This window comes from Vombatus ursinus, unplaced genomic scaffold (genome assembly GCF_900497805.2).
Source record: "Vombatus ursinus unplaced genomic scaffold, bare-nosed wombat genome assembly UNPS02014828.1, whole genome shotgun sequence".
NCBI classification, from domain to species: domain Eukaryota; kingdom Metazoa; phylum Chordata; class Mammalia; order Diprotodontia; family Vombatidae; genus Vombatus; species Vombatus ursinus.
In genome coordinates, this window is record NW_020954606.1 from 669,491 (window position 1) to 682,205 (window position 12,715).

The following is a 12,715-nucleotide window of genomic DNA, read 5'->3' on the forward strand; positions in this document are numbered from 1 at the left end:
TTAGCTATTATTATTAACTGTCTGTGTTTTCAGATCCCCAAGTACTTTCGTCTAAGGGGCTGTTTTCTCCCAGATTCTCTCAAAACTGTTTCTGCCCCTTTCCACAAACAAAGGACAGTACCTTACCTACCTACCATATACAGAGTACTGCATTAGGCGTGAGGGGAAGTGCAAGGGTTAAATAAAACATGAGAATATTGTGCTAAGTGCTAGGAAAAGATAAACATTAAAGGAAGGTCCCTGTCCTCATGGAATTTAACTATCCAGATCAGTGAGGGCCAAAAAAGCCAAGAAGAAAAGTTTAGGTTTTGTGGTGTAGAAAACCATTGAAGATTTTAATCAGAGTGTTATGATAAAAGGCTATTTAAGTGTAGCTCAGCTCCTCCCCTCCCCCAAACATGAAACCTATGAAAGTTACCCCAAGTTCAGGGCATGCTTTGATTCAGCATCTGTTCAAAACCGCAGTCCCAACCAATGCTTCTCTTTTAGTGGACTAACCAGAAATCAGTTTGAAACAAAAAGTACTTAATTAGACATCTAGAGAGAATCTACCATACATAATAGTGGTATATTTCTCCACCAATTCAAACAGTATCTCTGGAAGCAGAATATTCATAGTCAGGACAACTTATACTCCTAAGGCGGCATTCCAGTGGAGACTTCTCTCATTCTGACACTGCTGCTTGCACTTTTCTTTCTTTTCTTTTATATGGCATATATGTTTTAGCAATATAGTTCTTTTAGAATACAAATGATATTCACTTTAAATCCTGTGCACTTGAATTTTTTTTCCCCAATATGTAACTACCCCATTTAGTCCCAACAAGGTAACATCAATAACAGTCCTGCCTCATTAAGGTAATGGATCAAGATATTGGTAGCAGGTTGATGCAGGGTATTTTCACCATTCCTCTTTGGCAGTGCAGTTCAGTACTTGTTTTAATTCAGAGCAATGCACCACATAGCAAAAAAAAAAAAAAAGGAAGGAAGGAAGGAGGAAAGAAAGAAAGAAAAGAAGGAAGGAAGGAAGAACCTAAAGAAAAGTGGTGCATCATAGCAGAAATATCCCTTTTTCATCAGTTTAATTTTTTCATTAAAAAAATTAATCTGATCCTCCCAGTACTCCCCTCTCCATAAGCAAATTTAATTAATTGATTGATTAATTAAGCTTCTAATAAATAGCTGCTTGATCCAGCAAAAGAAATTGCAACACTAGCCATACTCAAATATGTAGGTCTCTCTGCATTTAAAGTTCATCTTTCTGTTGAAAAAGTGAGTGGTATGTTTCATTTTCATTTCTTTGGACTTAATCAATCAAGCAAATAAACACTTATTAAGCACCTACTATGTGCCAAGCACTGTGCTAAGTGCTGGGGATACAAAAAAGAGACAAAAGACAGTTTCTACCCTCAAGGAGTTCACAATTTAATGGGAGAGACAACGTTCAAACAAACACACACAAAGCAAACTAAATGCAGGATTAAGAGGGAATAATTATGAGGGAAAGCACTGGAATTAAGAGGCGTTGGGGAATGTTTCCTGCAGGAGGTGGGATTTTACTTGGGACTTAAAGGAAGTCAGGGATGCCACTCAGAGTGGAGGAGAAAGAGTTTCCCAGCTATGACAGAACAGCCAGAGAAAATGCCTGGAGCTGAGGGATGGAATGTCTTGTTTGTGGAATAGCCAAGAGACCAATGTCACTGAATCTAAAGGAGTAGAAGTAAGAAGAAGACTGGAAAGGTAGGAGAGGGGTAAGTTATGAAGAGCTCTGAATGCCAAATAGAGTATTTTGTATTTCTCTTGGAAGCAGCTGGAAGCTGCCAGGACAGGAAAATCACCTCGGTGGCTGAGTGAAGGATGGACTTGACTGGGGTGAAACCTGAGGCCAGCAGATCCACCAATCTGCAGTAGTCCAGGTGTGACGAGATGAAGGCCTGCCCTAGAGTGGTGGCTGTGTCAGAAAAGAGTAGAGGGCAGATTGGAGAGATGTTGTAAAGGGGAAAACTGACAGGCCTTGACAGGAGTTTGGATATGGGAGGTGAGAGATAGTGAAGAATCCATGATAATTCCAAGGTTGTGAGACTGAGAACTTGTGGCATATCATTGAATTGATCAGAGTTCTGAAATTTTCCAAAGTTTGTTATCTTTGTAAGTGTTGTTCTAGTTCTGCTGACTTCATTCTGCATTAGTTGATAGAGGTTTCCCAGTTTCCTCTGAAATGGTCCATTTCATAATTTCTTATGGTACAAGAATATTCCATTACTTCATATACCACAATTTGTTAAGCCATAGAATGGCCACTTAGTTTCTGAATTTTGGCTCCAGCAAAAAGAGCTGCTATGAATGTTTTTGTACATACAGGATTTTACCTCTTTCTGAATTTCTTGGGATGTAGGCCTACTAGTGGTATAATTGGGTTATATTTTAGTAACTTTGGGGGCATAATTGCTTTTCAGAGTAGTAGGATCAATCCATAGCTCTACCATCATGGCACTAATGTACCTGTTTGCCACAGCCCCTCTGAATTTGTCCTTTTGTCACTTTTACCAGTCTTATGAGTACAAGGTGGGTACTCTAAGTTGCATTAATTTGAATTTCTCTAATTATTAGTGTTCTAGAGCATTTTTTCCAAATGGTTGTTGATAGATTAGATTTCTTCCTTTGAAAACTTTCTGTTCATATCCTTTGATCATTTAGATATTGAGGAATGGCTCTTCATTTTATAAATCAGAATCCTCCACTGAACTGCCAACTATTGGATAGGAAGAGGCAGGAGTTTGCTAGTGTCCAGTGAATGGCCCCAGCTGCATTAGTTTTCTTTCAAGTGTTAGGAAGGAAAGGAGATTGGATTTGGTGTTAGTGACTTTACCTTTAGATGAGGTGCTAGCAGCCTGAGGTCTGGGATCTGATTCTTGGGTCCTGTTCATTGAGGTAAGAGTCCTGGTTCCTAAAGCTCTGGTCCTGCTTGTGATGAGGTCTAGAGGTTAGGGGTCCTAGAATCCCAAAATTACAACACTCGGGTCCTGCCTGAAGAATTAGACCCAACCCTTCTTTCAGCTAAAAACAAGGTTTATTGAAGATTTGCCATATTAGCTAGACTCTTAAGGAATCTGAGCATCTGTGGGCTATTGGCTAGATTGTGAAAACCTGCGCAATTTAATGGAGACAAGATGGACCTTATATAAAGAAAGACTGTGGGAGGGATCCAGGAGTGGCCAAGTAGTCTATCGGGTAACAGAATTCCAGGAAAATGGAGTATCTAGGAGTGGCCAAGTAGTCTATGAGGTAATAGAATTCCAGGGAAATAGAGCCTAGGTGGGACCAAGGGTGAGAAGTGGCCTGGGACCATAGGGAGGCAAGACAATGGAGGGCCAGGCTAGGTCAAGGATTACAGAATTGGGGGATTGGGTGTAGCCAAAACAACGAATCTTGGCCTCAGGGGAACATCAGAGATCTCCTTGATCAAGTGGGAGAATTCAAGGACAATCCAAAGGTTTTCTAGGGCCCATATACAAATGGAGCCCAAATTGGGACAAAGGTCTCACTTTGGGCCCATACCCCATCACTTGGATCCCTGGAAGTAAAAGGTGATGTATGTGTGGCTTTGGACTTGGTTTGAGTCAATTCTAGCAATCATGAATTTGGACAGACTTCGGGACGCAGTAGAGGATAAAGTGGAGGACAGAGTTGGTGTTCTCTAGTCCGTGAGGTCATGAAGACGGAAATACCACCAAACAACTGAACAACAACAAGAAGTCTAGCAACAGGTGCTAAAACATGACCATGACATACAATGTTTTGATAGCAACTGCATTGGTAGTACAGTCAAAATTATCCTTTTTAGTTTGAAATGGAAAAGTACAGTGTTTAATTTTGTAAGTGTAGCCTGCAGCAATGTAATTCAGAATATGCTGATAATGCAATCATGGCAGGAAACATTAACTAACTATATAAAACTATATAATTACTAGTTTTCCTGATCCTAACATTTCTGCAAACTATTTTTAGTATCTTTTGTAAGATTTACTCATGATCAATAGAAGCTTGTCTTTGTCTTATTTTAGGTCATTTTCATTTATTTTCAAAATATGCTAGACCTCTATTATAATATAATCCATTATAATTGCACTTGTTTAACTATACCACAAGTGAAATCCTGTCACCAGAAACATAATTCCGTGCAGAAAAAGCCGGATATAATCTGAGGGTTGTTACACTTGTTCCCCAATATCACAATTGTGAAAGCATTATATTGTATGAGATGTGATCATAAAACAATGGAATTGAATGTACAAGCCATGAATATAAATCCACATACTTATTTTATATTCATATTTTACACAGAGGAAGAGACAAAAAGAAAAGAGAGAGACAGAAAGAGGAAAAGAGAAACATAGAGATAAAATCAGAGACAGAGAGAGAGAAAATGAACGATAATCTTCCACCATTAGGGTGAATATTTGTGTAAAGGTCGTAGCAAATTGAGCTGTTAAGGAAGTCACTATCATTTTCAGAATGTGTTCTGGGGGCCAGCTAAATTCCTGCAAAATTTTCCATTTATTATAGTACAGCTATGTAGTATAAAACATGTACGAATGATTTGATGTTATCCTTCAGTATATTTTAAATTACAATATCTACATTTCCTGGTCTAAACAGAGCCAAATCCTCTGCCTTAAATAGAGCCAAATCAATCAAATAAGGTAAAACTCTCATTTCAGTCAAATCTTCTAAAATGTCCTCATAAACAACTTTTCACAAAACCAAATTATCTGCTAGTGTTGAAGTGAAAGATATACATATTACCACTAATTGCATCACGTTTTTATCCAAGATCTCCAAATCAAATTGGTGCGGCAGAGTAAAAGCTCCGCTAACCAGAATGCTCAGGAAAGGGATATTCTGGTTAACTGTGTTTTCTGAGTGTAACGGGGACACTCTCAACATCTCCCAGAGAAGGCAGTGTCTTGTCGTACCAAGTTCAAGGTATTTTGTCTGTTTGTATCTACTCAAAACCATAGCTCATGAACCCCCACTAAATGTGTTTATTTTTAAAAATCAGCTAGAGGACATAATTATTTCAAAGCTAAGGCATTTGCTGAAATAGCATAGTAAGAAAAGAAGAAAAGAAAAATATATATATACACTCCCACAAAAGTAGGGAGAGTGGGCATAAGTGGGAGACATTTATGAAGGAGCACACAAGTAGTGAATATAAATGGCCCTATCACACTCATGGAGGGGCAACTCATTCCTCCAATGCTGCAGCCCACCAATGTCTTCTGATGAGGTTGCATTGTACTCAATGGGCCCCAGCCTCAATGTTTCCCCTCACCCTCAAGACATGTTATCTTGTGCAGAGTCAGCTATTTGTGCTGTCAGTCTGAATGACTGCCTTTTAAAACCTTGTTTAAAACTGAGTATGTGGCAGCTGGGCCAGCTGGGACAGCTAGGTGGCTCAATGGAGAGTGGAGATAGAGCCTGGAATGAGGAAGACTCATCTTTCTGAGTTCAAATCTGGCCTCAGACATTTACTACTAGCTGTGTGACCCTTGGGTTTTCTTGGCAAAGATACTGTTGTGGTTTGTCATTTTCTTGAGGAAACAGACAAACAAGGTTAAGTGACTTGCCCAAGGTCACACAGCTAGTATGTGTCTGAGTCTAGATTTGAGCTGAGAAAGATGAATCTTCCTGACTCAACCCAGTGCTCTATCCACTGTACAACCTAGCTGCCTATCCAATCCACATACCTTTGCTCTAAATGGAAGTTGCTTACTCCTATCTGCTGTCAAAGGCAGAGCACAGCTCAAATTGAGGCAGACCCACCCAATGCTTACTGACTTGGCAGGTTGAATAAACTCCTTTTAACTTTTTCCTCCTGAGTTTGCTGCATTAATGAAGGCAAGATCCAAATGAAGATTTATTTTAACAATCTCTTTGTAGACATAAGATGCATTTTCTTTTCTGTAAGCTGCTTCTCTGGTCCCCTGGTTCTCTTGGATTTCCTCAAGCAAGGATCAACCTTCTCCTTGTTTCTGGCTTCAGTTAGAGTCCTTGGGTGGTGGGTTAATATCTGCCTCATCAGAAGAGTGGGCTTTACCATATTCTATGTTATTCTACATACACTACCATAAAAGACCAGAGGTTTTTTATAGCTTCTTGAGCAAACAGCATCTCTTAATACACTCAGCCACAGACTAGAAAATGCCTCCCTAGAGGGGAAAAAAAGAAGAAAAAATCCTCCTTTTTTGGTCAAGGAATGGTCTTAATGTTCTTTTCACAGTATTTCCTAGAATAAGTCAAGTCAACAATCATTTATTAAATTGCCAGGCACTGTGCTAAATGCTGGAGACACAAAGGAAAACAAAAAGTAATTATTTCTCTCAAGAAGCTCACAGTCTAATGGGAGAGACAACATGCAAACAACTTTGTACAGAGGATATGTACAGGAAAAATTGGAAATGATCAATGAGAGGAGGGAGGCGCTAGCATTAATGGAAAGGCATCTTGCAGAGGATTGGATTTTAGCAAGAATTTAAAGAAAACTGGAGAATCCAAGAGGCAGAAATAGGGAAGGGGAGCATACGAGGTATGGGGTCAGCCACTGAAAATGTGGTAGATGGAGTGCCCTATTTGAAAAATAGTAAGCAAGCCAGTGCCACTTGATTGCAGCATATGTGAAGGGGAGCAAGGTGTAAGAAGATTGGAAAGGTAGGAAGGGACCAGGCTGTAATAGACTTTATAAGCTAGATAATTTTATATTTGATCCTAGAGTTAATTGAGAACTACTGGCATTTATTGAGGTAGTGGGCATATAACATGGCCAGATCTGCACTTTAGGAAAACCACCTTATCAGCTGAATAGAAAATGGACTGAAGTGGAAGAGATGAAGCAGGGAGACTAAGCAGAAGGCTACTGTAATAGCCCAGGAATGAGGTGATAAAGGATTGTGTGAAGGAAGTGTCAGTATCAAAGGAGAGAAAGGAAATATGAAAGAAGTCATAAAGCTAGAAACAACAGGACCTGACAATTGTTTGGATATGGGGGGCTGAGAAAGCATGAGGAGCTGAGGATGATATCTAAGTTTTGAACCTGGTGACTAGAAAGGTGGTGGTACTAATAATGGTGGATAGTAATAGGGAAGTTAGGAAGAGGAGAGACTTTGAGGAGGAAAGATAATGAGTTAGTTCAGTTTTGGACATGTAAGTTTTGAGATGTCTAGGTGGCACAGTGGATAGAGTGCTGGACCTAGAGTCAGGAAGACTCATCCTGGCCTCAAACACTTACTAGCTGTGTGACCCTGGGCAAGTCATTTAACCCTATTTGCCTCAGTTTCCTCATATGTAAATTGAGCTGGAAAAGGAAATGGCTAACCACTCCATTGTCTCTGCCAAAAAAACCCAAAATGGGCTCAAGAAGAGTCAGAGATGATTGAAAAACAACTGAATAACAACAACAGAACATCCATTTCAAGATATCTAATAGGCAGTTGGAGATTCAAGACTAGAGGTCAGGAGAGAGGTTAGGGCTTAAAAAGTAGATCTGAGAATTATTGGTAGAGGGATGATGGGGGTGATGGGGTGATGGGACCTGGACCTTGAATTTTCCCATACATTTCAACAACCCAGTTGTTGGTGTCTGGCCTGAGGCATCTGGCCCAGCCCAGTCCACCTAGATACTTAATATTCCTTTTAAGTGCCCTTTCACTGCGGCTCTCTAACCATTTAACTCCTTTCATTGACTGCACCTGACCCACCCCAAGCTACTTGCCACTCCTTAAACCCATCCAGATCATTTCACTGTCTTTTTTTGTATATAAGTACCAATCTTACCCCCATTAAATTTTGCAGATTTGCTAGGAATCTTGCCCACTCCTTGGCATTACAATAAACCCTGCTACTTTGACTCAAAGAAGGCTTGAGTGGCTGAATTCTTTCAAAGCAGATCCCCCTGTACCCTTGCATTTTGGGGTTCCTAGCACCCCAAACCTCATTAGGAGTTGATGAGATCCCCAATCTCCAGCACGAACTCTCTAGATACAGAGCAGTCACTTACAGCTACTAGTGCCCTCAGGCTCAAACTAATTTTTTTTAAACTAAACTTTCTAGAATTTGTCTCTCCAATGGAGATCATTTTTCTCATTTAACATGGGCAATCTCTGAGTCTCCTCTATTAGTTTCCATTGGCCAGACTACACCTAACCAGCATCCACTTCAGAGGCTACATTCCCAACAATTTCCTGATCTCTCAGGGTCTGGATTCCCTCATAGATAATTTGTAGTGAGAAGGAGTGAGTTCAAATCCTGGATCAACTATTTATGACCTGGTGGTCTTGGAAAAGTAACTTTACATCTCTGGGTCTCAATTTCCTCATCTGAAAAATGAAGGAATTAGACTAGATGAAGTCTAAAGTACCTTCTAGCTCTAAATTTATGGTTATATGATTCTTCTTACCCAAATAGAATAGTTGGAAAGTATTGGGGTGAAGGAGACCCCACTGTGAGGGACTGAAATAAAATTTCACCCAGAGGGCAAGGTCTTTATCTTCCCTCAACCCAGCTACATTCCTGCCTTTATTATGTATATGCAGGCAGCCAGGCTTTCTAGTACTTGGCTCCCTTACTGGAGAGTTAACCCTATATATGCCCTCCCAAAGACAAATTAACGATCTTAAAATCTTCAGAAATTTAAGAGATTCCAGTTTCAACCACAGAAAAAAAAAAGAGAGGGAGGAGGGAAATTATCCAGAAAAATCCTTCTGTTCCCTTTCTTTCAAAATAAGGAGGCAGAGATATTCTTGTATATTCAAAATATACAAGGCAGAGATAATAAAGTTTGTTCAATGTATAGATAAGTTAATTCAGGAATTTACTGTGATTTTTCTTCTGTTTTCTATTTTCTGCTACTTGTTTGTCCTTAAATGCTGATATATTAGAAGTATTCAATCAGCACTTGTTGCTGTATGGCTTCATAAGCACAGTGGTATCTAAATTAACAAATTCCCTGAGAACAGCTGCTTCACTAGAAGCATAACTATCCAACAATAGGGGAATGGTTAAATAAGATCTGTCTGCTATATCCATCTTTTTAAAATCTTCATAAATCCTGTAAAGTAGAGTGGCAAGCATTCCTGGCCTTGAGCATAACAAAAATGCCTTGGCTCAATTTCTATTTGTCTCTGCCCAACTGAAGGTAAACAGGACTGACCCTGAGCAAGTAAGAAAAGTTTGTCTTTGTCTCCAATCTCTCCTTTATGTCTTCTCTAGCAACTCCATAGGGGACCTCCACTCTGATTCAGAAGCCAGCTTTCTATCCTTTATGCCTTGTTACCTCTGATGCTGCATTAATATAATGCAATTTATTTAATTGTTCCTTTGTTCACATTTAAGCTGCTTCTGAGATTTTTAAAATCACAAAATAATGCTGCTATGAAAGTCTACAAATACAGCTTTTTTTCTTTGTTTTTGGTAATTCAATGGGCATAGTTATTTTTTGAAACTTTTGTAACTTCCAGCCATATCACTCATAAACAATTCTATGAAGTTACTTAAAATTCTGACTTGTATAGAGGCAACCCTGTGGGTAACTGTCTTCCCTTAACATTGTAGCTGACAAGCCCCTACCCTTGTGCTTCCCCTTAACAATTAGCCAGTAGACTCAAAAAGCTCTTAGAAAAGACACTCATATGGCATAGCAAGAACAGTAGGATCAAAGAATTTTCCCCAAAACCTGAGGCACATGTTCCCGCAAAGATACACAGTGAAGAGAGTAGGTGCAAACTTAGAATACAGTGGTAATAAGGCACATATGCAGAGAACATGTGTGGCTAAGACAATTCAGAATTCTGGAATATCAGGGTCTCAATATTCTTCCTTTCTCAGAGAGTTCTCATGAAGTTCTCTACCCAGTGCTTCTTAAACTATAGGTCATGACCCCATATGGGGTCACGAAAAATTTGGCAACAGTAATAGGTTTCTGAACATTCACCGACCAAAATTTAATTAAAAACCAAACAATGAATCTGTGGTGTTTCTGGCAGTTCCATGGCAACTTCACTGCAGCCTTGGTTCTGAACACAAAGCATGTGCCCATTGCAATGCGCATGCCCTCAGGCCACACAACCCAACAAATGCTAGGAAAAGGGATCATGAATGGAAAAAAGTTTAAGAAGCCCTGCTCTACCAGACAAGGTACTAGTATCAGAAATGGACAAGTTCCTCCACAACTAGAATGGGTTCATTCCACACATAGCACAGTTTCTCAAATGGATAAGTGTCTTACCTGGGCTTACCCTTTGCAGGACATGGCATCTCTGCTGGACAGGTTTATCTGATGCTGGATGGAACCAAACAGGTTACTCAGCTACTGGGGTTGGAGGTACATGCTACAAGGCATGGAATCTTTTCTAGACAGGCAGATGGCCTAGATTCCCTGGGCTGACTCTTTGATGTCTTCAGCAACCCCAGCTTCAGATTCAGCTGAATGTTACTGTGTTCTTTCAGCTGGGGTGTTACTGGGCCTTTTTGTAAAGAACAGAAAACTTTAGCCCTAGAGGCAAAAGACTTTCTAGAACTGCCTCCTTAGGACCTCTCAGTGATAAGATTCTTCTTCTAGCATGACCTGTATTGGAAGCTGCGCTGGTTCTTTTTAATCACTGCTTCCTCTTCTGAATGCTCACCAACCTTTGATCAATTCTAGAATATTTCCAAGAATCAAAGTCAAACTCACCAGCCTGTAGCTTGTAGACACTATTCCCTCCCATTTTTGGAAAATTAGGACATTTGCCCTCTTCTAATTTTGTGGTACCTCCCCCACTTTTCATGATCTTTTGAATAACACTGAGGGTGTCCCAGCAATCATATCTGCCAGTTCTTTTGGTACCTGATGCTCAGTGGTGTCAAACTCAAATAGAAACTGGATCCTTGCATATTAACTTTAAAAACCACAAATTAACGTTATCTATATTGTGTTACATTTTTATTTTGTTAAACATTTCCCAATTACGTTTTGATCTGATTCAGGCTGAACCATAGTTTTGAAGACTGCTTGTAGCCCTCAGGCTATGAGTTTGATGCCTCTCCTGTAATTCATCTGGTCCAGAGGACTTTAATTCATCAATGGCAACTAGGTAAGTATTAACTCCCTGTTAGTCATTTTTCTTCAGTCATTTCCAATGCAAATATCATTCTCCTACATAGAAAAATAGAAACAAAATAGAAGTTTAGCAGCTCTACCTTCTTTTTATTGTCAGTTATCATCAATATATCCACCCAAAGTGAAGGTTCTATCCCTTCTTGGATCCCCCAGTTCTCCCACCGTTGCTACAGAGACTCTCTGAGTAGCTACTGTCAGTGGTCTTATTTTTCAAGTTTCTCTGTCCTGATCTTCTCAGTTCCATTCTACTCTCTACAATTATCTTTTCTTTAATCATTAGGTTGGCCACAAGGGGTTGATCATGAGGTGGTCATGGAGGGTCTCCCAAGACACTGCCAAAAGGAGGTCTTTGCATTTAGGTCTCCTCTCTCCCTTCCTTTCACTCCTTTTTGCTGACTTTTTTTTCCTCCTGTGCTGCATTTAGCATTGCTACAAGCCAGTACACCCACTGTAACAGAATGGAAACCAAAGGTGTGATTACCCACAGCAACAGGACCTCCACCTGATCTGAGAGCAAGGATACCCCATAACTCCTGTCAAGAGTACCAAAGAGTGATTCTACCAAAGTCAGTCATAGAGGCTATAGGGAGGTCCCCAGGCCAGTGCTGAGGTATGAGAGACAGAAGGCTGGATGGAAACACCAGGAGTGACCTTCTGAGTTGGTCTTGAAATATTTTTTTTTAAAGAATCACCTTGTGATAAGTTTGCTAGCCTATCCAATTCCTAACATTACTGAGTTTTCGGCATTGTGTGTCTCTTTATGATTTGGTGAGGCAAATTAGTTACCCTTAGGAAACCTCTCATTTCCCTGTCATTCAGGATTCTGGATCCAGGCCAATTGTTTATTATGATTATTATTATTATTATAAATGTCTCATGTTTTTCCAATTTTTCTGTCTTTTGGCATTGCTAGAATTCTTTTTGACTCTTTTTTGTTTTGTTTTGTTTTGTTTGTTTTGCTTTGTTTTTTTAGTTCTTTCTCCTCCATTCTCTTTTTCAGGGTATCCACTGCTTTGGTTTTAAATTTTTTAATTGTATTTTTATTGACATCTTTCCTTTTACCATCACCATCATTCCCCCCATATCTTTTCCCTTGCCCCTTCTCAGTGAACCTTCCACTGTCATGTTCAATGTTTTCTATCTTCTATTCTTAGCCATTGATTCTACTTTCACATTTTTTCTTTCATTAGTATAGGCGGCTACATGTAAGGAAACTATCAGTTTAGATTAGCAACTCTTCTTCAGTGTATTTGTTGTTCAGTTGTTTCAGTGGTGTCTGAGAACATGAGATTGAGACCATACTGCTTCCATCAAAAAGAAAGATGAGAAACCATGCTGCTTGTTTTTCCTAAGCAGTCTTATCATGGTACTTACAGGTGAAAATTCTCCTTGAGTTGCTTATCGGGAGATGTGTAAGCAAAAGATTTCCAAAGGAAAACTGCTGAAGAAATGGAGTTTGAGTTTGGAACAGGCTAGCCTCCAATGTCTAATTCTGTGAAATCCATATTTATCAGAATTCCTTTTATTTTCCCCAAATGTAAGATTCCTAAATTATATCAA